Source organism: Hevea brasiliensis, chromosome 7 (assembly GCF_030052815.1).
Source record: "Hevea brasiliensis isolate MT/VB/25A 57/8 chromosome 7, ASM3005281v1, whole genome shotgun sequence".
NCBI classification, from domain to species: domain Eukaryota; kingdom Viridiplantae; phylum Streptophyta; class Magnoliopsida; order Malpighiales; family Euphorbiaceae; genus Hevea; species Hevea brasiliensis.
Window position 1 is genome coordinate 73353854 of NC_079499.1, and position 25484 is coordinate 73379337.

Below are 25484 nucleotides of genomic sequence, written 5' to 3' on the forward strand. Positions count from 1 at the left end.
ATGCATTTAAATGGAAAAATAAAGAGTTTGATATGCTAACCTCACTTAAAGCTTCAAAACCCTAACCTTTGCTCTTCTTTCTTCTTGAAATCTCCTTCTTAAGTAGTAATAACAAGCTTTAAAGAAGTCCTTATGAGAGTTATTATGGTTGGTAAATAAAATTTCTAGGTTGGGATTTAGAGGATTTATGGAAAGGAACCAAGAATTCCAAGCTTTTCTTGCTTAAAAATGGTGGAACAACATAAGAAGAGAGGGAGAGAAGAGAGCTACGGGAAAAGCAAAAGAAGAAGCAAAAAAAAATGTTTTTGAATTTTTATTTTTATCCATTTTTGAAGACCAAAATTCCCAAATTAATAAAATAACTTAATTAATCTTTTATGACATCATCTTTGACTTTTCTAACTTCTTTCTTTTCTTTTTCTTTTTTTTTTCTATTTATTTTTTTCTATTCGTTCTTTAATTTAATTCTCGATTCCGAAATTTTCTTTTCTCCAATTTTATTTGTGATTAGGTCAGGAGTCAGCTCTCGGGGTCAATTGACCAAATCGCCCCTCGCCGGCTCATCCCGGTTTGCAAATAATTCCATATTTCTTCCGGCTCCCTGACCTAATTATTTGACTGGCTTAACAATTCTTTTTCATGATTTTCTCTTTTCCACTATGTTCATAAGGGTCCTAAGGACCGCAGCGTCACTTTTTACGGTTCGAAATTTGAGTTTAAAACGACTTCGCAGTCGTTCCCGAGGAGGTCACTCATCGCTGTGACTCTCGGCACGTTTAACCTCTTATGTTCTGTTTTTCTTATTTATAGTTAACTAATTAAACATTACTAATTATTTGTGTTTATGGCTTCTCAAATTGTCTTAAGTGTGGCCCTAATCCCATTAATTGTCCGGACCGACACCGGTCCAAGCGAATAGTGAAATCTACCAGCTATGCAACGGGTGTTACAATTCTCCCCCTTAAATAAATTTCGTCTCAAATTTTACAGTATCAATCTCTGAATAGCTGTGGGTGTTGTCTCATCATGTCCTCCTCTCGTTCCCAAGTAGCTTCGTGGCACGATTGATGGTTCCACAGCACTTTTACCAAGGGTATCCGCCTATTCCGTAGCTGCTTCACCTCATAAGCCATAATCTTTATGGGTTCTTCTTCATATGTGAGGTCTGGATTCACTTCTATTTCTTCTACTGGTAGTACATGAGATGGGTCTGATCGGTATCTCCTCAACATGGACACATGGAAGACATTATGTATCTTCTCCAACTCTGGAGGTAGTGCCAACCGATATGCCAAAGGACCCACTCTTTCCAGAATCTCATATGGCCCGATAAAACGAGGACTTAATTTTCCCTTTCTGCCGAATCTCATAATCCTCTTCCAAGGAGAAACCTTGAGGAAAACTTTCTCACCCACTGCATACTCAATGTCCCTTCTTTTCAAATCAACATAGGACTTTTGTGATCGATGCAGACTTTAAGTCGATCTCTGATCACCCTGATTTTCTCTTCAGTCTGTTGAACAATTTCGGGTCCGATCATCTTTCTTTCACCCACATCATCCCAACACAATGGGGTTCTACATTTTCTGTCATACAAAGCTTCATATGGAGGCATCCCAATGCTTGATTGGTAGCTGTTGTTGTAAGCAAACTCAATCAAAGGCAAGTGTGTATCCCAACTGCCCTCAAACTCAATCACACAAGCCCATAGCATATCCTCCAAGATCTGAATTACCCTCTCAGACTGGCCATCTGTCTGTGGATGGAATGCAGTACTGAAGTTCAATCTAGTTCCTAGGGCTCTCTGAAGACTACCCCAGAATCTAGAAGTGAACCTAGGATCTCTGTCTGATACGATAGATACTGGCACTCCATGCAATCTCACAATCTCATCGATGTACAACCTGGCCAATCTGTCCAAACTGTAGTCCATTCGATCGGCGTAAAATGAGCAGACTTGGTTAGTCTGTCAACAATGACCCAAACTGCATCATGACTCTTCTGTGTCCTCGGAAGTCCCATCACAAAATCCATTGTTATTCTTTCCCATTTCCATTCCGGCACTGGTAGCGGATGTAACAACCCAGTGGGTACTTGATGCTCTGCCTTTACTTGCTGACAAGTTAGGCATTTGGACACCAACTCTGCCACATCTCTCTTCATACCCATCCACCAGTAATGCTCCTTTAGCCCTCTATACATTTTTGTACCACCAGGGTGCATGGCAAAAGGAGACTCATGTGCTTCCTTCAAAATGATCTGCCTCAAATCAACATCATTAGGAACACACATTCTGCCTTGGTGTAGCAGTAAACCATCATCTCTGATTGAGAACTCTGGTTTCTTGCCCTGCCGGACTTCTTCCAACAGCTTCTGATACCTTGCATCATTCTGAGCAGCCATTCTGATCTGATCAATTAACACTGGCTGTACATGCCATGCAACTGCTGCCTGCCCATCATCATTAATCTCTAAACTGGCATGTAATAACCTCAACTCATGTACCAAAGACAAAGGAGTAACTCGTAGACTTGCCATAGTCTTGCGACTTAGGGCGTCAGCCACAACATTAGCTTTCCCTGGCTGATAGTCTATCAGACAATCATAGTCTTTTATCAATTCTAACCATCTCCTCTGTCTCAAATTCAACTCTTTCTGGGTGCCCAAATACTTCAAACTCTTATGATCTGTGTAAATGTAACACTTCTCCCCATACAAATAATGTCTCCAGATCTTAAGAGCAAACACAATAGCTGCAAGCTCCAAGTCATGTGTTGGATAATTCCTCTCATGCGGTTTTAGCTGGCGTGATGCATAGGCAATAACATTTCGATCTTGCATCAACACACAACCTAACCCATTGTGAGAAGCATCGCTATAAACTGTGTACTCTTTACCCGGAGTAGGTAAAGTCAGGACTGGAGCCTCTGTCAAACATCTCTTCAATTCATTAAAGCTTTGCTGGCATTTGTCCGATCCTTTGAAATTTCACATCTTTTCTAAGCGGCTTGGTCAATGGAGATGCCAACATGGAAAATCCTTCACAAATCGGCGGTAGTATCCGGCTAACTTGACTGCGAATCTACGTGACATTTAGGTGGCTTCCAATTAAGATGACTTCAATCTTGCTAGGATCTACCTTAATGCCCTCTTCGACACTACATGCCCCAAAAAGGATATCTCCTTCACCAAAATTCACACTTCGACAATTTGGCATATAGTTGTTTCTCCTCAAAATTTGCGGTACAATCCATGGATGTCTATCATGCTCTTCTGCATTCCTCGAATAGACTAATATATCATCGATAAATACCACCACAAATTGGTCGAGGTATGGTCTGAAAATAGTGTTCATCAGATCCATAAAAGCAGCCGGAGCATTGGTTAACCCGAATGGCATGACTAGGAATTCATAATGGCCATAGCGGGTTCTAAAGCCATTTAGAAATACTCTGCTCTTGTACTTTCGGTGATAATAACGATCTCGAGTCAATTTTGGAGAATCTGTTTGCATCCCTCAACTGATCAAATAAATCATCAATACGGGGCAATGGATATCTGTTCTTTATTGTCACCTTATTCAACTGCCGATAGTCAATGCATAACCAGAGAGTGCCATCCTTCTTCTTTACAAATAATACTGGTGCTCCCCAAGGTGACACACTAGGGCGAATGAAGCCCTTATCAAGCAACTCTTGCAACTGCACTTTCAATTCTTTTAGTTCTGCTGGTGCCATTCTGTATGGCGTTATGGAGATTGGGTCCACACCAGGCATAACATCAATTTCAAACTGCACATCTCTTTCTAGAGGTAATCCTGGCAATTCTTTAGGAAATACATCCGGAAAGTCACATACAGTAGGAATGTCCTCCAATGCTGGACTCCCCACTTGGGTGTCTATCACATGTGCCAAGTACGCCTCACACCGTTTTTTAATCATTTTTCTGGCCAGTGCAGCTGAAATGATATTTGAAGGCAATAACTGTCTCTCCCCATGTATTACTACATCACCATACTGAGAGAGACCAAAAGTGGCTGTCTTCAGTCTACAGTCAATTATGGCGTGATGCCTGGCTAACCAATCCATGCCCAAGATAATGTCATAATCTCTGAAGGGCATTTCAATTAAATCAGACAAAAAAGTGTGTCCTTGGATCACCAAAGGACAGTCTCTATACAGCCTATTTACCCTGACCTCCTGGCCTAATGGACTAGTTACTAACACATCATAGTCCATTGGTACACACGGAATAGTAGTAGAACACATCATAGTCCATTGGTACACACGGAATAGTAGTAGAACACATCACACTAGCACTAACATACGAATGTGTGGAGCCAGGATCAAATAACACATGCACATCTTTGTCAAGGATGGAGAAATTACCAGCTACAACATCTGATGTTTCAGCCTCTTCCCTTTGACGCATGGTATATACTCTGGCCCAGTGCGCCATTGGATCTTTGGCTGGTTAACGTGCTCGACTTCGGGGTGTTACGGGACCCCTACCTCGCCTCTGCCTCTAGCGGTGGCGTGACCCTGCAGGTGCGAGACTTGGTGATCCTTCAGATGTAGTAAAAGATCCAGACCGGCGCGGACTAGTGCAATCCTTAGCGAAATGTCCGCTTCCTCCACAGTTAAAACATGCACCAGTAGCCTTGAAACAAACCCCACCATGTGTTCTACCACACGTTTCACACTGCCGGACCGATAGAGATCCTCTGGGTGCTCTTTGGTCTGTGACGAGCAAGGGTGGTCTTTGGCCAGAAAATCTGCCTCTGCCTCTACGGGAGCTAGATCCCCCAAACTGTTTCCTCTTCCCAGAACCACTTCCAGATGTTTGTTCAGTAATCTTTTCAGTTTTCTCTTTCTCTTGTGAACCCTTTTTCACTGCCCCTTCAGATTCTATCCTTTCTAATTCCAAGGCTTGTGAGATCAATTCAGCAAAATTCTGATGTCTGAAACCCACAACTTGCATTCTCAAATTCTGCCTTAGCCCGGACTCAAACCTCTTGCATCTGTCTCTGGGGGTGGAGACTAAGCTTCCAGCATAGTGGCTTAGTCTTGAAAAATCTCTCTCATATTCTGCTACAGTTCGGTTCCCTTGTTTCAAACTCAGAAATTCTTGCAACTTCATGTCCACATATGCATCGGGAACCCATTTCTGTCGGAACTCCCTCAAGAAGTCTGACCAGGTCAGCACAGGTTGCTCAACCAGGCTGTGGGGGATGGTCTTCCACCATTCAAACGTATCCCCTTGCAATAAGGAAACAGAATACTCAAACTTCAATTCCTCTGTACACTGTAGCTTCCTGAAAACTCATTCCATTCTTTCCAACCACTGTTCTGCCTCCAGTGGATCCACAGTGCCTTTAAACTCAGTGGCCCCAAATTTCATCAATTTTTCATACTGCCGAGCTGAGGGCTGTGGTTGGGCTACAGGTATTGGCATCTGAGCTTGGGGCGGCACATTACCCGCCATTTGCTGAAAGAAGGCAGCCATCTGCTGCATAAATTGAGCAGGAAACTGCGGTCTTTGGAGCGAGGCCGGAGTGGTGACCCACTCACATGCAGTCTTTGGGGCTTCCCCTTGAACCTCAGCCTCAACAGATTGTTCTTCGGAATGATCTCCTCCTTCCATTCCGTTTTTCACAATTTTCTACTTCCTGAGATCAAACACAAGGAGGTTGACCTCCGTTAGTGCATATTTATGATGTAAATACGTCATATGTATCAATTAAAGACACTTGAGCAGTTGTACTTATCAGAGAAATATTCACATGCATAGTCAAAATTTATTGCAAAATCATGCTCTGATACCACTAAAACATGTCACACCTTACCCCTCCATAAGGCATAACATGATCCCGTAGAATACTTAATGAACTACCGAACTTCACCTACCGATAACTCATTAAGTACCCTACAAGGGATTTTAAAACAATTTTCTTACATTTTGGAAGTGGTGAGCATTTTGGTAGGAATTAAAAACCATTTATTCAAAGCTTAAGGACTAGTAAAAATTTTTGTGCATTTAAATTTTGCAAATTTTATAAAAATTTTGTGAGTTCCTCTCTGTATTTTGAGAAACCAGTTCTTCAAATACCTGTAAAAAAGCACTTCCAAACATATTTCACAACTCCCAACCACCAATAATTCTCAAATCAACTCAATCAAGGCACTTCAAATAATTTCACAATACAAATCAAGATTTCTCATCTCAAAGTATTTAATATCTTCATTTACAAAACATAAAGTAGAAAATTCATGTTTACAAATATTAAATTTACAGAAACAAACCCAAAATAATATTATTACAATTTATTTACAACTGCTCAATTTACATTGATACTTATGAAATTACTGATTTACATCAAAATAACCATAAGGGTATAAAACAATACCGTACAAAAGCTTGATGTGATCTTCAACTCAGATGTGACTCACTCTGCTTTTTCCTTGCTCTTATCTGCGATGAAATTAAACTATCGCTGAGTATAAACATACTCAGTGGTGCACAATAAAACTTTAAAATGCGATACATAAATCATTTATTGATGAAACATAATTTGAATACTTCACAATCACATTTCACAAATATCAAAGCTCATAACAACTCATTTTGTCAAATAATATTTTAAACAACAGTTTAGTCAAACAATTGTGTAAACACAGTGTTGCCGAAGTCGTACACAACTTAAGCCATGACACAAAATTTCCGATCAATGCCGTATTGTACACCACGACAAAGCAATCTCAACCCCATTAATCGAAACCAATGAGGGAGGTGGCTAGCTAGCTAATGAGTACTCATCCGATCTACAACCTCAACTGGCAAGCCAGAGAGGGAGGAAATAAACGATCTCAACCCCATAAATGGAGGAGGAAATGTGATACTGTCATGCTAAGTGTGAACATAAAATCCATTTCAAACATTTCATTCAAATATTGCATACAAAAATCAAATCAATTTCCAAAGTTATAATTTGATCACAAGGTGGCAACACAAAAGTTCATATGTTCATAATGCATGCTAAATCAATTTTTCAAGAGTAAAATGCTTAAATAGGGTTTATTGTGCACAAACCTCAAGCGAGTCGTCCCTTAGCCTCGACTCGTTTCCTCGGGTTCCTTCCCGATATTCTTTTCAACTGAAACACAAAATTTTACAATGTTTCAGTACTAGAACTTAAAATAAACCCAAAATAAACTTAGCTTCACATTTACTTAGCTCTAACGTGTTAAATTCGACGTTCTCGAAATTTTGTGGTTCGGGTTACTATTCACTGCACTATTCAAGTCAAATAATTGACTTTCTAAGGATTAATAGGTATGGGAACTTCAACTTCACCCACATACCACGTTTTGTTCATTAAACTTGTTGGTTTTGGTCACTTTTTCAAAGCATAGGTCATTTTGGCAAAATTGCCAATTTTCGGTTTTGTGCTCCGAAGTTGCACTATTCCATTGGTCGATCTACTATTGGAATTTGATAAAACTTCCTTCATAGAAAATGTTCCTTATTGTCTAAAGTGTATTCTCATTTTTGGATCACCTCAATCGGAGTTTTGTAGCTCAAGTTATGGCCAAAATAAGTTTACTGTTCACGTGCACTGTTCATACTGCAATTTAGGTGCTGGCAGATTTTTGGTCCAACTTTGGTCAGTAATTTGATCAAGTTAAGTTCATAATTTGGTCTAACTTTCTTCAGATGAAATGTTCTACTGTGTCTTAGGTTTCCATCGGTTCAAGAATCGCCTAAATCCGAGTTTTCTAGAGAGAGTTATAGCCATCCAAACCTTGCTGCTCAACTGAAAATTCTGCAGAGTTTCAGTACAGTAATTTTAACTTTGCTCAATGATTTGAATGAGTTAATGGCCTAATTTGGGTTGGTGTTCTTCATGAAAGTTTTAGGTCTATATCATATCTAATGGCTGGTAAAATTTCAGGTCAATTTGACCTACCTAGCTCGAGTTATGACCAAATGAACAGTTACTGTTCATTTGGTCAGTTTAATCTTGAGGGCAGCCTACTATCAACTCACTTTGGTCAATTGTTTCACCAAGTTTTAGTCAGTTTTTGGTCATGGTTCCTTAATGAAAGTTGTGCTCTTTTATGTCTATTTTCATCTCCAATTGGTGGCATATCCATTAGGCTTGTAAAATTTGAGTTTTGGTCCTTCAAAGTGGGTTTGGTCATGCTGCCAGCAGCATGACCATTGACCTACGAATTTAACTAAATTTTCCACCATTCCCATACAATTTATTTGGTCCTAATTGATCATTATTTCATTTCACAATAGGTCAAATATGCCATTTATGCATTTCTCCAATTTTTGATTCATAAACCCTTGCATTGAAACCCTAAACTCACTAACTCTTGCATTTAACCATAACTAGTGCACTTAACCTTAACCATTCAACTAATCAAAGCTTTTAAACTCATTCTAATGCATCAATTTCATGTAAATCATACTCCTATCAAGCTGCCCAAATTTCAGTTTGGTCCCTCTCCCATATTTGTTTCATTTAAATCAAGTTCTAAGCTCACTTAATTACCTAAACATGCATTTAAATGGAAAAATAAAGAGTTTGATATGCTAACCTCACTTAAAGCTTCAAAACCCTAACCTTTGCTCTTCTTTCTTCTTGAAATCTCCTTCTTAAGTAGTAATAACAAGCTTTAAAGAAGTCCTTATGAGAGTTATTATGGTTGGTAAATAAAATTTCTAGGTTGGGATTTAGAGGATTTATGGAAAGGAACCAAGAATTCCAAGCTTTTCTTGCTTAAAAATGGTGGAACAACATAAGAAGAGAGGGAGAGGAGAGAGCTACGGGAAAAGCAAAAGAAGAAGCAAAAAAAATGTTTTTGAATTTTTATTTTTATCCATTTTTGAAGACCAAAATTCCCAAATTAATAAAATAACTTAATTAATCTTTTATGACATCATCTTTGACTTTTCTAACTTCTTTCTTTTCTTTTTCTTTTTTTTTTCTATTTATTTTTTTCTATTCGTTCTTTAATTTAATTCTCGATTCCGAAATTTTCTTTTCTCCGATTTTATTTGACAGTTAGGTCAGGAGTCAGCTCTCGGGGTCAATTGACCAAATCGCCCCTCGCCGGTTCATCCCGGTTTGCAAATAATTCCATATTTCTTCCGGCTCCCTGACCTAATTATTTGACTGGCTTAACAGTTCTTTTTCATGATTTTCTCTTTTCCACTGTGTTCATAAGGGTCCTAAGGACCGCAGCGTCACTTTTTACGGTTCGAAATTTGAGTTTAAAATGACTTCGCAGTCGTTCCCGAGGAGGTCACTCATCGCTGTGACTCTCGGCACGTTTAACCTCTTATGTTCTGTTTTTCTTATTTATAGTTAACTAATTAAACATTACTAATTATTTGTGTTTATGGCTTCTCAAATTGTCTTAAGTGTGGCCCTAATCCCATTAATTGTCCGGACCGACACCAGTCACCGGAACAGTGAAATCTACCAGGCTATGCAACGGGGGTGTTATATTTCGTGTTTCGGTCAAAACTACAAACTTGTAGATCTATGTCTTATGGAATGTGGGGCAAAATTTCAGGTCATTCTGAGTTATGTAGACCAAGTTATGGTCATTTTACTATTGCTGGTCAAATTGCATCAAAATTGGTCACTTTAGGTCACTTTAGGTCATTTTGGGTTCGGCCAGTTTTTGCACCCGAATTTGTGCAAGCTGTTTGACTTGCTTATGGTCATTTTCGGGCTTTGGTGTCTTCATAATACTTGTAGATACGGGTCTTAACTATTCATGGTTAAAATTTCAGGTCAATTGGACCTGTTTTGAGTGAGTTATGGCCTAAACACTAACTACTGCCCAAATGGTCAATTTTCAAGCCTCATTTGCACTTAATCCGGATTTGGTCATTTTTCAAGCTACCTTGCAAGCAGAATTTTGGCAAGCTTCCTTCATGAAAGTTGGCACATTTTGTGCCTAGTTTCACCTCCAATTTGTCTCATACCAATTGGAGCCACACAATTAAAGTTCTAGGCCTAAAACTCAAACTGCCTTATTGAAATTCTTGCATACACATCAAGCATCACTTTTAACACTCACCAAACTTAACATTTAAACCAATTCTGGTTGTACCACAACCTAAACATAATTTACAACATTTTATAGGTCATTTTGGCAGCTTACAATTACATTCAATGTGCACCAACAAGTGCAGAATTTGTCCAACTCAATTTACAACAATTCAATCACCAATTCATGCTCATTTACATGTCAAACTTCACACCATCATTCATGCACTCAAACTGCCATAACAACCAACACATTTTAACATCATTATTCCATAAACCAAGCATGAATTCTAGCATTCTTCAAGAGTCAACAAACTGCCACAATGGTACATTTATATTCCATTAATTTCCAAGCTTTAAATTTCATTTCACATTTACATATACTAAGTATACATCACCCAAACAATTTCCTACACAATATATATTTAATCAATCATTTAATTCACCATTTACAAGTAAAAATAAACTGCCTTCAAGGTTTTTCCATGGCTGCCAAAAGGACACATCCCCATTTAAACATCAAACCTTAAAAATCTCTCCATAATTCAAGAACCCATAACCTCCTCACAAACTTTAATGAAGCACTAATCAAAAATACATACTTACCACTTTGAAAACTCTTCAAAACTTCACCAAAACTTGATCTTCTTGCTGCCTATCTACTGCCCATGGTGTGAGGATTAACTTTAATGAAGGGAAGTGGAGAGAAAGAAGCTTGGATCACCCTTGCATGGAGCTCCAAAACCATGCGGCAATGGAGTTCTTCCCTTCTCCATTTTTGGCTGAATTTTAAGAAATGAGGAAGATGACAATCTGCTGGTCCATGATGAAGATTAAATGGTCCACTTTAATGAGTTAGTGGAGCACTATTGAAAGTTTAATGTTAATTTATTCAAAAGTTTCAATTTCCCACATTTAACTCCCCATTTTTGCTATTTACATTAGGTACCCCTAAATTAATTTTTCATTATATTTTCCAAGTGTAATATTATTTATTTTTGATGGAAATTTAGGTCAAAAGACAACTCGGGGTGTCAAATGACCACAATGCCCCTGTTCGGGTTGCATTCCCGATTTTTCGGTAACACCAGGTTTTGTCTGTTTTTCGATTTCTCACTTTTGTTTGTACTGATTAATTAATTTTTCTTTGATATTTCTAATGATATTTATACTTAAATAAATATTTATTTGAGTCCTAAAAATATTTTCCAGGGTTCCCCATGGTCCAGGGCTAGTCAACGGTCCACGCCATGACTTCCCGGTGCGGTCACCCATCGCTAGGGTTCTCGGCTCGCTTAACTTGATTATATTTCTTTGCTATTATTTTTCCTTTGTTTTTATTATATTTTCTTTTCTTGTATTTCATTATTTAATGTCTCCTCACTCATATCGAAGTGTAGTTCTAGGCATCCTAGCTGTCCGGACAACACTGGTTACCGAAACAGTAGAACACATTACCGAACATAGGGGTGTTACAGATTTCTAATGGGTGGTTAAATTCTTATAATTCTATTGATCATCCTCAGGTACATCCATTATTGGAATTACGAAAAACTATAAGTGAGCAACTCCTTGCCCATCACATCTCATGTGAGGTTCAATCCTTTACCTAGCCCCTAATGCTCAAAATCTCAGGTATATCCATTATTGACTTATCTTGCATTAGTTAAGTTGATCCCATTGAGGCAGTAATTATGCAAATAATTTTAATGTACTCAGGTACATCAAATATTGGCCACCAAACTATTTACATATTTACAACATTTCATGCTTAACAATTATTCTTAAGAAAATCTCTTAAATTAATTGCATCTTATGCAAGTATTTAAAATTTCTTAAAATAAATGCCTCAATGGAGGGCCCATGTTATAATTACTTTAATTATAGCATTTCCAACTTAATAATTTGTTTGGAAGATTTTATGGTCATCCTAATTACTATTAAGGTCTCACTTTGCACATTATCCAATTAGCATGCATATATCATATAATTGCATACATTACCATATATCTCATGCATTCATGGATAAACAGTAAATATGGTATGATCATGGACTTTCTAAGGGATTCAATTCTAAGCCACCAAGAATTGAATCAGGGCATTCCTAGGTGCATTTCATTCATTTATATTACAAGAGTTGCTGAAGGAGTATATAATCAACATTTGATATTGAATTGCTCCCACTGGTCCCACCAATGCTCTTGACCTCCTTGATCTTCTTGCAATCCAATATTACCAGGGAAGAGTTGTAACACCCCCACTGTAACCATTCCGTACATTCTATAATTCCGGTGACCTGTGTCAGTCCAGATAGCTAAAACATCTGGAAAAATATTTAAACTAAAGTGAGGAACCATAATTAACTCAAATATTAATAAGAAATAATTTAGAAATAAAATACAATCAAGTTAAATGAGCTGGTGCCCTAAAGATGGTTAACCCAGTGGAAAGTTGCGGTCTTCGCAACTAGAAGCCCTAAACCCGGGAGAAAATTCATGAAATAATTTTTGGGACTCTAGAGAAGAGTCATTGAGGTTTTTATCGTATTAGAATGCCAAGAAAAGGTTTAGAACAAATTTTCAATCGGTACAGACAATTTTAGTCTGTTAAGCCAAATGGAGGGCATTTTGGACATTTCGTCTTCAGAGGTGATTTTTGGCCGACTTGTCCAGTTAAATAAATAATTATTATGACACAAAATATGAATAAATATTGCTAAAAATTAAATTAAAAATGAGTAGAGAAGAAAAGAAGAGAAAATGAAGGAAAATGCCAATTATGACATCATTATGATGTCATTTAAAAAAATTTCCACTAATCAAATTAAAGCACCACTTAAGTAAGTAATAAAAGAAGATAAATAACACAAAAAAAAAAAGAAAAGAAAAACCAATCTGCTCTTCCTCACCAAACCATGCCTCACCCTTCTCCCTAACCCATTTCCTCCATGAAAGCTTAAGGTAAGCTTGGAACAACCCACCAAATCACCTTGAAACCACTACCTTGCTTCACAAAAAGTGATCTTGCATCTTGAACAACCTCTAGCAAGCAAAAAAAAGGAAAAACAAAGAAGTTTTGGAGACTTGGAATAGTTAGCAAAAGAGGTTAGTGTCCAAATCTTTGATTCTTTCCTTTAAATTTTTGTTAGAATGCAAATTTGAGCTAGGATATGTGTAAGTTTATTGAAGATAAACATGTTAAGGTGTTACCCTATTTTTGGAAGCCATGGATTTTTTGTGGTCTTGATGGTTTCTTTGGATTAAATGAGTGAATGGGCTGCCCTTGATATGATTGTATCACTCAAAATATTAGTTTATGAGTTTAGTGCAAGAAAATGTAACTTTGGAATGTTAGGGTTAGGGTTTGACAGTCAAATATGTGAGTAAATGTAATTGGATATAAAATGATGTTGTAATGGTCAATTAGTGACCATTTGAATGTGTGTGAGGAGGAATTAAAGTGAGTAAGGATAACCAAGTTGACCTTAGGCATGCTGCCCTTGGTGACCTACAAGACTGGGTGTGAGTCCAGCAGGTTTGGGCAGTTATAAATGGAGTTGTATAAGTTCAATTGGTGCAAGGCCAATTGGACATGAAACTAGACACATAATGGCACAACTTTGGTGAAGAAAGCCTGCCTAGAAAACTAAACCAAGTTAATCTAAAAATTACCCTAATCCGGGTGACCAACATGCTGTCCCTGGAAAATGACCAAATGAACAGTATTTGTTCAAATGGTCATAAATCAATGTAGAAAAGTTCAATTGATCTGAAATTTTACCAGAAGAAATCTGAGACATAGCCCTACAACTTTCATGAAGAACACAAATCCAAATTCTGACCATAACCTAGTCAAATTGCCAACCAAACTTTGGTCACCAAATCTTGCAGAACCCAATTGCCCAGAAATTGTAGGTACAGGTCAATCCGGCCAGTTATGATAAAATGGCCATAACTTGAGCTATAAAACTCTAAATGGAGTGATTCAAAAGAGAAATGTAACTAGACACAATAAGGAACAACTTTTATGAAGACAATTTTATCAAATTCCTACTATACAATTGACCAATGGAACAGTAAACTTAGTGCTTGAAATCTAAAAAATGTGAATAACTAATACTAAGCTTTGAAATGGAATTGGCAACCAATGCCAACAACTTTAGAATGCATAATGTGGTATGTTGGTGATATTTGAACCAATATACCTATTATCTATGTAAAAGTCAATATTTTAGTTGACTAATAAAATAAATAGCAACTTACACATAAAGTACAAATATTCAAGAAATGACTTTGTAATATGCCCTAGTAGGCGTAATGTGATTGGTTTGGATAGGTTGGCATGTCAATAGGGTTCTGATAGTAGTACTGCGTATGATGTATGGCTTCATGTCATTCTGTGATGTGATAGCCTACGGCTATACTGATTATGATGTTAACTTGGCTTTATGCCTTATTGCTTATATGGCTTATTAGCCATTCTGTTTGCAAACCGGGAGACACATTGTGACCGATGGTGTGACGGCCCGAGGTACCTGGTACCCAGTGCTAGTTTACCAGTTTATCCAGTCCAGTCAATTTGTATAGGTTACTTAGGCATGAAAAAAGTATAATTGTAATTGAACTGGTTATTAAAGAAAATAAGGAAATTAAATATCAAGATAAAGATCAAGAATGATTACAATAAAATAAAGAAGCTCAAAATCATCAAGAAAACAATTAACAAAATACATGAAGTTAATATCATAAAATATAATTAGCCTTCGACTAAATAATAAGTTAGTAATTATTCATTTTTTATGAACACAATAACTAGGAAATTAATATTTTTATTCGCATATTATATTTTCTTGTATTATTGGCACCACTAAGCTTTATGCTTAGCGCGTCGCTTTTACAACGCGTAGGTACTGAAGATTTGGACAGAGAGCCCAATAGACCACAGACTGGGTAAGGCTGTTCACAGTTCTGCATAGTATCCATATCACCTCACAGGCTACAGTGCATTGGTAGAACACTAGGTCCCATTTTGTATTTTGCAATTTTTGTAAGTTTTGTAATTAAACTCTTATTTTATCATGTATATTTGAAACAAATGTAATATAATTTTGTGTTAATGTAAGTATTTGTAACTTGTGATTATAAATAACATATGAGAATTTATTTACGATTTGAACATGATGATGATGTGAAATGAATGAATGACAAATGGAGGAATTATTAAGAAATTGTTGTAAATTGATGTGAGAATTAGAGTTGTGATTTGAACAATTATTGGAAGTATTTTTCACAGGTTTCGAAGAATTGTTTTCTCCATTTTTAACCGGTACTCTACTAGATTTTCTATAAAATTTTTGGAACCTTAAATGAATTTGTAATTTCAATAAATGACTTAAATAAGTCAAATTTTACAAATTGCATTTTATCACCATAAAGAAATAAATTAAGGCAGAATAAAAATGATTAAAATAAAATATGGTGTTCTGGTACACTGTGTGACATATCTTGCTCGGCTACACTGTAGACGGGTAAGGGGTGCCACAGTAATCCTTGGCATACCAAGGCGAATTTACAAGAACTTAAATAAATGAAATTACAACCCAAAATTATTACAACCTTAATAATACATGCCCAAAATAAATTAAAATAAATTAATTAATTTACAATGCCAAGGAAACAGAAAAGAAATAAATCCAATCACATTGGTCTTTTATAGTCCATGATCATCCATCATGCATATCACTATTTAACAATTAAATAAAACATATATACTTAAATTAAATTGAATATCTCATATTCAACTTAAAAAACGAGATTTGAATATGATTCAAACAAATTTAAAAATTCAGATTTGAATCACATTCAAACAAATTTAAAAATTCAGATTTGAATCACATTCAAACAACCTTAAAAATTCAGATTTGAATCACATTCAAATAATTTTTAAAAAATCATATTTGAATCACATTTAAACAATTTTTAAAAATTCAGATTTGAATATTATTCAAACAACTTTAAAATTTCATATTTGAATATGATTCAAACAACTTTAAAAATTCAAATTTGAATCACATTTAAACAACTTTTGAAATTCAGATTTGAATCACATTCAAACAATTTTTTAAAATTCTAATTTGAATCAAAATTTAATTGTGTGATTAAAACTCTAATTAAACAATTTAATTAGAAATAGGATAGACCTTAGATCATACAACAATTATAGAATTTAAAACCAAACCTTGCGCCACCCATGAAGCCCAAAGATGGCGCACCATTGATGGTGAGATCAAGCATGCCGCCACACTTCTTTATCCAACCAACAATGGATCTATCATCTCATGATTATTCCACACAATTAAATCATATAATCAAAAATCTAAATGACAAATATAGTGGCTCTGATACCAATTAAAGGAGCGGAAGCATGAAAAACACAAGTTTAGATCATTAAAATTCAAAATTTTTCATATAGGGTCACATGCATCATGCAAGATTCATTTTTATCTATTTGATTTCAATGATAAACAGCATATTAAAACTCTTTTAATATATTTTTGGATCTATATTTATCATTTAAGATTTTAGAATTAATCAGATTAATTTTAGAACCCTAGATTAGATCAAGAACAAGTGCACTAACCTCTTGATGCACTGCAGTGTATTTGCACCTTTCGGATGCGTCTTTAGGACATCAGATGTTGTCCCTCTAGCTTGTCCACACCAAGATCACCTATGGCAGCCCTTGAACAGCTTCTAAAGCTATTTCATGAATTAGAAAATCAAGTTTTGCCTTTTGAGAGATTAAAGATGTAAACAGGACACTAGAAACGATTTCTAGTATTTTTAATTCAAGAGATTGTTTGCTAATCTCTTGGAATAGATGAGAGATAAAGAAGAAGAGAAGGGAGAGGAGCCTTTGGGTGGCGGCACAAAGAGGAGCAGTAGCTTGCTATTATTTTTCTTTTCATAACAACGCTTATATAGCTAGGTCACCATTTAAAACCCTTGCCACATGTCACCTTCTAATTGGCTCTAGGTTTAATTGACCCAATCACATTGTGCCAAGTGTCAAACCTATATTAATCTTGACTTTGATCATCTTACATGATTAAAAGACATTTGACAAGCTTATGTGTAGTGCCATGTGTCACCATCTCATTGTGCCATATGTCACCCTATGAAATGACCAAAATGCCCCTGTGTCTTAATTTCTCAACTCAAAATAATTATTTCTCTTCTTCTAATCAATTTATATCAAATATAAATCAATTAATTAATCTTTATTAATTAATTTCTCATTAATTAAATTCATATTTAAACACTTTAAATATAAATTTAATTTATACTATACATCAAATAACCTAGATTTAGTTTCAAGTCATGCTAGGGACTTTGCAATCTAATTGCAAACTAAACGTATTTAATTAATCAATTAAACTCTTTAATTAATTAATTAAATCATATTTAATTTGGTGATTACTTGCGTATGTGTGTTGTCACACCCTACCCCTCCGTAAGGCATAACATGATCTCATAGTATACCTAATGAATTACCAACTTCGTCTACTGATAACCCATTACATACAGTACAAGGGATTTTAAAACTTTTCTTACTACTTTTTACAGTGGTGAGCACTATTGATAGGTGTTAAAATTTTTTTTAACTAAAGTGAAACCAAATAACACATTTGAAGTATTAATAATTTCTGTAAAAATTTTGGCAGAGTGCCATCTATATTTTGAATAAAACAGTTCTTCAAAAACCTGTAAAAAGCACTTCAAATATATAATTCCTCAATCCCAAACTCCAACAATTTGTTCAACATAATAAATTTCTTAAACATTATCAACACAGTTCAATAACCAATTTCCCAATGTTTCCAAAAATCGAGATAAAAGAAATATATCAAAATATTTACAAGCCAAAATAATTTACAAATTTAGTTTACAATTTTAATTTATAATTTTAATTTACAACTGCTCAAAACCAAGAACAATATATACATACAGTGAACATACATTACAATACAAAATACAAAATATTGTATACTCAATATACCCGATGAACTCTCAATATAGCATTAGCAGCCTAGTTTGCTGTCCTGTCAGTCTGTCCACCTGCGACAACAATGAAAAGCTATCGCTGAGTAAAATTTACTCAGTGGTGCACAATAACAATTTGAAATGCGATATATAAATCTTTTATTGACAATTCACAAATCAAATAATTCGCAATTCCATTTCACAAATTACAAAATTCATATAACACAAATTTGATCAAACAATTGAATAACACAGTTTTGCTAATCAATAACACCATTTGATCAAATAACTGAATAATACAGTTTTGCCAATCAATAACACCATTTGATCAAATAACTGAATAATATAGTTTTGCCAATCAATAACACAATTTGATCAAATAACTGAATAATACTATTTTGCCAATCAATAACACAATTTATGTAACACCCTCCCTGTAGCAACTCCGTACATTCTACTGTTCCGGTGGCCAGTGTCGGTCCGGACAGCTAGAACGTCCGGAAAAATATTTAAACTAAAGTGAGGAACCATAATTAACTCAAATATTAATAAGAAAAATGTAGTAAAAATTTTAGGAATAAAATACAACTAAGTCAAATGAGCCGGTGCCCAAGCGATGGGTAAACTAGTAGGAAGTTGCGATTCTCGCAACTAGGAGCCCTAAACCTAGGGGAAAATTCATAAAATAATTTTTGGGACTCCAGAGAAGGGTCATTGAGGTTCCTATGGCATTAGAATGCCAAGAAAATATTTAGAAAAATTTTCAATCGGTACAGACAATTTTAGTCTGTTAAGCCAAACGGAGGGCATTTTTGTCATTTCGCCTTCAGAGGTGATTTTTGGCCGACTTGTCCAGTTAAGTAAATAATTATTATAACATAAAATGTAAATAAATATTGCTAAAAATTGAATTGAAAATGAGTAGAGAAAAGAAGAAAAGAAAATGAAGGAAAATACTTAATTATGACATCATATGATGTCTTTAAAAGAGCTCCACCAATCAACATCTAACAAGCACCTTTAAATCAATTAAAAAGCACAAAAAAGAGTTAAAAATTGAAAAAAATTTCTGCTCATCTCCTTCAATTTCCGGCAGCCTCTCTTCCCTCACTATCTCCATTAAAACTTCCTCTTTTTCTTGCTAAAACCTCACCCTTTACACCATAAAACCTAATCCTCACTTCACTAAAATTTATCCTCACACCCTAAATCATATTTAGACAGCCATTAGAGGGAGAAATCTTGAAGATTGACAAGCTCAAGTGGGAGCTTTAATAAGGTTAGTGTCCGATACTTTCCCCTCTCTTTAAATTCATGACTAGAAAGTTGATTTAACTTGAAATTTATAAGAAATTCAAATGAAAACCTTTGATGTACTCACTTTATATTTTTGGCAGCCATGGATTTATTAGATTTTTGATGATTTCTTTGGATTAAATGAATATATAAGCTGCCCTTGATATGAACTTAATATTTAGCACATTGAATTGTAGGTTAATGGAAAAGTAGGGAAATTGAAAATTTAGGGTTTCGAGCAAATTGGAGTTTAGCTCCTATAATGGTGTAGGAACATTTTAATGGTCAATTAGTGACCATTTGGGTATTGGTAAACAAGAATTGAAGTGTGTTTAGTGATAGGATTTAGGATTAGTGTAGCTGCCTAGTGAGAGCAGCAGGTGTGGCTGTGAGTGTAGCCTGTTTGGACAGCCATAACTTTGGTTGTGTAGATTCAATTGGTGTTTGGCCAACTGGACTTGAAACTAGACACATAATGGCACAATTTTGGTGAAGAAACCATGCCCAAAAGACCAAAGCAAGTGGACCAAAAATTGGCCCCAATCCGGATGTCCTGCAACCAGATTCTGCAGAATGACCAAATGAACAGTAATTGTTCATTTGGCCATAACTCATTGTAGAATGGCCCAATTGACCTGAAATTTTTACAGAAACAAGTTAAGATATAGACAAACAACTTTTATGAAGAAACCTACCCCAAATTATGAGCAGAACCTATCCAACAAGGCAGTTGTAGTCACTGTTCACTGCACTGTAGATATAGTCAGTTCTGCAATTTTTCAATCCGGCCAGCTGTGGTTTTTGGACCATAACTGGAGTTACAAAACTCCGAATGGAGTGATTCAAAAAAAGAAATTCAACTAGACAAAATAAGGAACAACTTTCATGTTTATGATTTTCTCAAATTCTCACTGAAACAGCAACTAATGGAACAGTAAGTTTTAGGTATGAAAAATGAAAAATTCTGCTCCCTTAGTTTAAGCTTAGAAATGGTATTGGTGATTAATGCCAACAAGTTTTGAATGCAAAATGTGGTATGTTGGGAGTGTGAAAACCAATGTACCTATTTTCTATGCAAAAGTCAACATTTTTGTTGACTAATGAAGTGAATAGTAACATCAAAATTTGAAATCCAAAAATTGAAGAATTCTAAAGCATCAAATGCCCTAGTATACCTAACAAGATTGGTTTGGATAGTTTGGCATGCCAATAGGGTTCAGTTAGCAGTACTGAACATGGCATTATGCCATTCTGTGATTTCATGGCTTTTAGCCATTCTGACATTGTGTTGATATTTGGCCTTGTGCCTATTGTCATTACAGCTTATTAGTTGTTCTGTTGCACACCGGGAGATGCATATGTGACCGATGGTGTGACGGCCCGAGGTACTAGATACCCAGTGCCAGTTTACCCGTTTATCCAGTCCAATCGTCCAGTATAGGTTACTTGGGCAACCAAAAGAATGAAAGTGGATAAATTTAACAAAATAATGAATATAACAAGTATAAATCAAGTAAGACATCGATACATTCAATGCATATTTATTTCTGTTATTTCCTTTTATTTTATTATTAGCACCACTAAGCATTATTGCTTAGCGCGTTGCTTTTGCCACGCGTAGGTTCTGGAGATACTAACCGAGAGCCCAGTAGACCACAGACTGGGTGAGACCTCCTGCAGCTCTGCATAGTATCCGTGTCACCTCACCATCTTCAGTGCATTGGTAGGGCACTAGGTTTCATTTTGATATTTTGTAACTAACTTTTATTTTCTTTTGTGTAATTGAAACTTATGTAATATATTTTGATGTTCATGTAAACAATGGAAATTGTGTTTGTGAATGGAAAAGTGAATATTTATTTATGACTTTTACATGATTATTACATGAGATGAATGATTGAGAAATTGAAATGTTGTTGAGAAACATATTGAGTTTTGATATTGGAGTTTGGGATTGATTGGAAATGATTATTGGAAGTATTTTTCACAGGTTCCGAAGAACTATTTTCTCCATTTTTAGCCGGTATTCTGCCGGATTTTCTATAAAATTTTCGGAACCTCAAATAAATTATAATTTTAATAAATGACTTAAATGAATTATATTTCACAAATTGTATTCAAAACTATGATAAAAATAAAATAAGGAAGAATAAAAATGATTGAGATAAAATAGAGTGTTCCTAAAATTTTTGTGTGACATATCTTACTCGGATATACTGTAGACGGGTAAGGGGTGTCACATTTAGTGGTATCAGAGAACGGTTTAGGCGTTTCTGGGCCTAGATTGAGTCCATACCATGCATTGCATTTGTAAGAGTCGAGGTGACACTAATGCAGATCTGTTTGTCTTTCTTATTTTGAATAGGATATGGACCCTACATCTCGAGAGAAGCGGTTGAGGAGGAAGTGGAGAGTCATGCTCCACTGCGGCGGTGAGACTGGGGGTATGGGAGAACACCTCCGCCGACTCAAGCGAGCACCTTTCGGCCTCCACAGGCCATGTTCCAGCAAATGGCTGAATTCTTCAGACAAATGGCCGGGGTAATGCCAGCACCACCACCACCACCTCTACAACCAAAATCACATCTAGAAAAATTGAGAAAGTTTGGAGCAGTGGACTTCTTTGGCAAGAGACAAGATGATTCTGTTGCAGCCGAGAATTGGTTGAACAGAACAGGCAGAGTTTTAAAACAACTCCACTGCACCCTAGAGCAAAATTTAGAGGCTGCTGTATCTTTATTGCAAGTCGATGCATATGAATGGTGGGACACGGTATCCAGTGAAGTGCAGCCAGAAGTTATAACTTGGGACTTCTTCCTCTCTGAATTCAAGAAGAAATATGTGGGTAGTGTATACCTGGAAGAGAGAAGAAGAGAGTTCATTAATCTGAGGCAGAGACAGCTGTCAGTGGCCGAGTGTGACACCCCTTACCCGACTACAGTGTAGCCGAGCAAGTTATGCCACTCAGTGTGTCGAGCACTCTGTTTTATCTTAATTCATTTTTATTCTTCCTTTTGAATATAACTTGTGAAATATAATTTATTTAAGCTATTTATCGAAATTACTATTTATTTGAGGTTTCGAAAATTTTAAAGAAAATTCGGCGGAGTACTGGCTAAAAATGGAGAAAACAGTTCTTCGGAACCTGTGAAAAACACTTCCAATATTCACATTCAATCATTTCCAAACTCCAATATCAAAATCTCATCAATATTTCTCAATTTCAGTTCTCAATAACCTTTTCATTTCTCAATCATTAATCCATCTCATATAATACCATGCATATATCATAGATAAACATTCACTTTTCCATTTACAACCACACTTTTCATTATTTACATGAATATCAAAATACATTACATAAGTTTCAAATACATATGAGAAAATAAAATCAATTACAAAATACCAAAATGACATCTAGCGTCCTACCCATGCACTGCAGACAGTGAGGTGACACAGACACTATGCGAGCGTGAACCGCCTTACGAATTTGTGGTCTCTTGGCGCTCTGTCAATCTTGATACCTACGCGTTGCAAAGCGACGCGCTAAGCATAAAGCTTAGTGGTGCAAATAATAAAATAGAAAGAAATAATATGCAATATAAAAATCATAATTTCTTAGCCATTGTGTTCATAAGAACTGAATAATTACCAACTTAGTGTTTAGTCGAGGGCTAATTACGTTTTATGATATTAATTTCTTCATGAATTTTAAGTTTTCATTGTATTCTATCGTAATCATTCCTGATATTTAGTTTTCGTATTTTCTTCAATAATTAGTTCAATTACAGTTATACTTTTCCATGCCCAAGTAACCTATCTTTGGACGATCGATGGATAACGGTCGTTAACCTTTGGACACGCGGTGCCTCGGGCGTCATACCATGGGGCCTTGAGCGTCAACCACGTATCACGATCGGTATGGCTAAAAAGCCATGATATCACATAATCGGGCATAAAAGCCATGAATACTGGCATAAAAGCCATGAACACGGGCATAAAGCCATGAATACAGGCATAAAGCCTTTCCTTTCGCAGTACTGCTAAAACAATACCCTATTGGCATGCCAAACTATCCAAACCAATCACATTAGGCCTACTAGGGCATTTTGCATTTTTAAGTTTCACAATTTTTGAATTTCAAGTTTTCATGTCACTATTCATTTCCTTAGTCAACTAAAATGTTGACTTTTGCATAAACAATAGGTACATTGGTTTTAATACTCCCAACATACCACATTTTGTATTCAAAACTTGTTAGTTTTGGTCACTTTCTCAAAGCTTAGGTCATTTTGGCAAAATTGCCAATTTTTGGTTTTGGTGTCACTATTCACCTCATTGGTCAACAAAAATGTTGACTTTTGGATAGAAAATATGTACATTGACTTTGGCACTCCAAACATACCACATTTGGTGTTTAAAACTTGTTGGCATTAAGTGTTAATACCATTCCAAAGTGTAACTCAATACTAACAGAATTTTCAGTTTTGGTGGGTCAACTTCACTGTTCCATTGGACACTGTTACTGTTGGAATTTGAAGAAATGTAAAACATGAAAAGTGTTCCTTATTTTGTCTAGTTGAATTTCTTTTTTTGAATCACTCCATTTGGAGTTTTGTAGCTCTAGATATGGCCCAAAAACCCAAGCTGGCCGGATTGCCAAATCTGCAGATTTACCATATCTACAGTGCATGAACAGTAACTAGAGTCACTTGGTTGGATGGGTTCTGGCCATAATTTGGGGTAGGTTCCTTCATGAAAGTTGTTTTTCTATGTCTTAACTTGTTGCTGTAAAAATTTCAGGTCAATTGACCAAATCTACAATGAGTTATGGCCAAATGAACAGTTACTGTTCATTTGGTCAATTCTGCAGAGGCAGTTTCAGGGTTCCGGATTGGGGCCAAGTTTTGGTCCTCTTGCTTTGGTCTTTTGGGCATGGTTTCTTCAGCAAAAATGTGCCATTATAAGCCTAGTTTCATGTCCAATTGGCCAAACATCAATTGGACTAACACAGCCCAAGTTATGGCAGTGCAAAGGGACTGAAATTTCAGTCCCTATGCTGCTGTCCATAGGGCAGTTTATACCTTGACTTTGCCATACCATTTTTCAGTCCAAATTGTGTTCAACATACCTCAAATGGTCACTTATTGACCATTAGATTGTTCTTTAACAGTTTAATAAACCAAATCACATTTCCACCCTTCCAAACCCTAATATCCAAACCACTTTACTCATAAACTTCAATTAGCACCCTAGTTAAACATCTATGTAGATATATAACTTAAACACCATCTCCAACTCATGCTAAGTCCATTAAAAACATTCAAAACCATTCCTCTATTAGGGCTGCCGAAATTCTTTGGTAGAGATACACATGAATTTATTTCATTATTTCACAATTTCTAATTCATTACAAGCATAAATCATGGAATTAGTGAGTTTTAACTTCATATATGCACTAACCTTGTTGTATGCCAATCCAAGCTTGAGAAAGCTTCACTTTCTTTCTTCTTGTTGGCTGCCAAAAGATTATGCAAGGTGCTAGGACAAATTTTAGTGAAAGGAAACTAGGGTTTTAGGGTGAAATGAAGGAGGGAATTGAAGGTTTGAAGTGAACATCAATGGAGGTCTCTCTTTCTTTCTCTCTCTCTTTCTTTTGGTGTGGCTGTTATGGAAGAAGAGGCTGCTCACATTTTTTTGGTCTTCCTTGGTCTTTATTTACCTCTTTTATTAGTTAGATAAATGATAGTTTAAATGTGATTGGTGGCCAATTTTAAATGACATCACATTGATGTCATAATTTGCATATATTGTATTTTTCTTTTCTTTTCATCACTACTAACTTTCAATTCATTTTTCATCAATATTAATTCATATTTTAGTTCATAATAATTATTTACTTAACTGGAAAAGTCGGTCAAAAATCACCTCCTAAGGTGAAATGACCAAAATGCCCTCCGTTTGGCTTAACGGGTCAAAATTGGTTGTACCGATAGAAAAATTTTTCTAGGTATTTTCTTGGCATTCTAATGCCATGGGAACCTCAATAACCCTTCTCTGGAGTCCCAAAAATTATT